Source organism: Oryza glaberrima, chromosome 9 (assembly GCF_000147395.1).
Source record: "Oryza glaberrima chromosome 9, OglaRS2, whole genome shotgun sequence".
Taxonomy (NCBI): Eukaryota; Viridiplantae; Streptophyta; class Magnoliopsida; order Poales; family Poaceae; genus Oryza; species Oryza glaberrima.
This window is the reverse complement of record NC_068334.1, coordinates 12,771,795-12,775,568: the sequence shown is the minus strand read 5'-3', so window position 1 is coordinate 12,775,568 and position 3,774 is coordinate 12,771,795.

Sequence of the window (3,774 nt, the reverse complement as noted above, 5' to 3'; positions counted from 1 at the left end):
GAAGCGATATTTGTTTAACCGGTGTACGCAAAATATTCTTCTTGTTTGGTGAAGTCAAACGAGATACTTTTATAATGTGTAATTCCGTCACTGATCCATCGATCAACGTAGGACGTAAGTGTAGTTTTTAATTTGAAGTTTGAATGTGTTGTGAACTAAAATGTAGGGCTTGATACATAGCGGATTTGTCAATATCCAGGGCCTATTTACCACAGCTCCACTTAAAATGGGAGCGAAGCTAGATAGAGCGCTCTCACAAAATAAACTAAAGAGGTGGAGCTGGATTTAGGCAGCTGCACAGCTCAACTCCAGACTTAACTTCTGGAGCTAAATTCAATTAGGAGTTGGAGCTCTATCAAACATCCCTCAATTTATCTGAAATTTTATACTCCCTTCTTTTTTTTATAGATGACGTCATTGACTTTTAAACACATGTTTGACCATTCGTTTTATTAAAAAATTATATGCAATATTTAAGATATAAATCATACTTAAAATACTTTAAGTGATAAAATAACCCACACAAAATAATTTATAATTATATTAATTTTTTGAATAAGACGAATGGTTAAATATAGGCAAAATTGGTTATATAGCATCGAAAGTTCACGTTTTTGGTTTTATAGCACCGAAAGTTACCGGTTCACTTTAATAGCACCCAAAGTTCACCATGTTCCCATTTTTAACACTTCCGTCAATTCTCGATCGTTTTCCGTCCGTCTTGATCCAGCCACACACACGATATGACGTTTCTACCCCTCACAAGTACAAGTATAATGCATGTCAATGAGGGGTAGAAATGTCATATCATGTGTGTGGCTGGATCAATAACGATCAAGACGGACGGAAAAATTGACGGAAGTGCTAAAAATGGGAACATGGTGAACTTTGGATGCTATTAAAGTGAACCGGTAACTTTCGGTGCTATAAAACCAAAAACGTGAACTTTCGATGCTATATAACCAATTTTGCCTTAAATTATATGATAAAAAGTCAACGGCGTCATCTGTTTGAAAAACAGAGGTACTAGTACTGTGTAATCATTTGGCTCCCTGGAATTACAAACCTCCCATTTACCCTACCTTTTTTACAAGAAAGAAAAGAAAACCTAAAACAATTACGAACATGTCATATGCTATCTTGCACAAACTAAAAAGAACACAAATTGCTAAACCTTACTGCAAAACAATATCTTGTTAGGTAAGAGCCCGACGATTATTCACTGCTGTCCAAATACAGAACTAGATTTCATCCAAAATCTAAATAACACCGGATTCAACAAAAAGACAAAATAAATGTGCCGACGCTGTCGAATCTAGCTAGGTTTTACCCGAAGACTCCATACCTTCTTCTGCTTCCCGAGAACTCCCTCATTGATTAGTGCAAGACATATTTTGACTTTGCACTAATTAAGTTTAACCATGGAGCTGAGAAAAGCACAATCCTCTGTTCATTTGAAGTTTTCAACAAGGACATCTCTGAAAGAGGATATATATGTTTTTTACTGGCCTGGTACATTTGCATGTACACAAGTGCAAGCTAATCCCTAGCTACTGGCACATATATTATATTGAACCATTATGTATAAAAACAGCCAGTTACCTTGAGATGCATGCGACAACAACATGCGAGAGGGGAAGATAAAAACAGAAGGTTCGAGGTAGGTAGCTAATTAAGCTAGCTAGGAGCTGTGTGTGACACGGTATAAAATGGATTAGAAGCAACTATATGTAGTTAAGTACTTACTGAATTGGATCCTATGCTAGTATAATTTACAATTGCATGCATGCCTGAGGTATATAGCTAGGTCAATGACAGCTTCTATGCCCAACAAATACTATCATACTTTGATCAGGAACATTTCGGAGAATGGAATGCTCCGTAGATTCTGCACAACTCTCTTAAGTTTTCTCTCTCTAACATTCTCGAGATGGGTTCCAAGGATCAAACATCCCAGCTGGGACGGCTAGCTAATTTCCAATGGGGATTTGTTTTGTTTTTTTGTGTTGTGACCTTGTGTGAGAGAGAAGGGTTTCGCATATGCCAGTGGCCATGTGAGCTAGCTGAGCTCATCATCATCTCTGATCCACATTTGAAACGCAAGCAAGCTATCTAGAGAGATATATAGACAGGGAGATGCAAATCCATCTCGGCAACGCAATTACCAGATGCAATGCGAACAGTCATCAGCTTTTCTCAGTGACAGTGAGAGGTGCATGTGTCTAGTTGTTTTCCAGTTAATTAGCTAGGCTGTGTGCCAGCCTTACATGCATGAATCAGGTTCAGTGGCGGATTCAGAAAGTTGGTTCGTTTGTGTCATATAACGTATCTATCGAAGTTAATATCTAGACCATAGTGTATTACGGATAAGCAATTTAATCATGGGTTTTACCAAAAAATCATCGGTGCCGCGCCTGATACCGACACTAACACTGTAGATATGTTCCTATCAATTTCATCTCTCTCTCTATTCAAGAGGAGCAACAAAGAGAAGAAAGCATTTCAGGGTCAAGTTTATATATTGACAGCTATCTGAAACTATATATCAATCAACAGAGTCCTTGATTGACCTAACTTTTAATTATCTCTCTCTCTCTCTCTAGCTGGTTACAATCTCTGGTTCTCCTCTCTCATTGCAAAGAACTCCGTCGCTTAGCTATAATTAATCGTTGCACGAGCGGCGCTAGTGTATATATTAATTAATCAGCAGATAATATAATGCTTTGCATGCATGCATGCACCTTTAAATTTGTTGTTTTTAGTATATCTGGTGTTTAGAATGGTCACCACCTGAAAACTTAATTTCTGTCAATTCAACATGTCTGATCGACCTACACTCACTTTTTTATATCGACGATTGCAGTTTGCAGAGACCAAGAAAAGTCAATAGGCACCAAATTAATATAAAAAACAAATGGAATAACCCACATATATTCTTAGGCATTTGCAATGTGTGTAGCAAATGAGACCTTTTGCCTGATCTACTCCAACAACCAACTGATACACCATGACAGAGACTAGTCATGCATATACCCTCATGAGCTTGTTTTTTCAGTCTTGTGGTACATATATGTGGTGCTCACTCTCAAGATGCATGAGGTGGTATATGTATGATAGATCTCTCCATCTTTTGTAAGAAATGCAATTACCTTACAAAAATAATTTACGAGTAAAAAATTATATTTAAGTTCTTAGAGATTTAAAAATTAATAACTTCAAATTAAAGTTTCAAAATTAAAAATTTTGGCTACAACCAATAAGACAACAATCAAACGATTAGACGACGCTACTCCCTCTCCATCCAAATGGAATCAACTTCTAGCTATGTACCTAGACAACAGAGGGTGAAGCTAGGAGGCTTTTCCAAACATTGTAAATTCAAGTAAAGGACTACAAAGACATAGAGAAAACACACACGTTTTCAATTTGTTGTGGTGGGCATTCATGCATAAAGATGTAGACGCAGCATGTGTGTGTGCAAACAAGAGAGATGGAGGGCAGTGAGACCACATCAATAAATTAAAAGTAGACCATTAAATCCCCAGCAGCAGCAAGCAGCTAGCTAAGCAGGGGCGCAGCTACTATAGCACAGTGCGTGTGTGGGGGAGGCAGCAGCGGGGGAAAAGAGGATGAACAGTGGACGGCATAAATGGCGGCAGGCAGCCGGTGGCAGCCACCGTGCCCTTAACTGCGGCCGGCCGGCCGGCTCAAAACACACATATGCACTATCATCATCTCATCATCATCATCATCAATTCAATTCACCAACAGCAT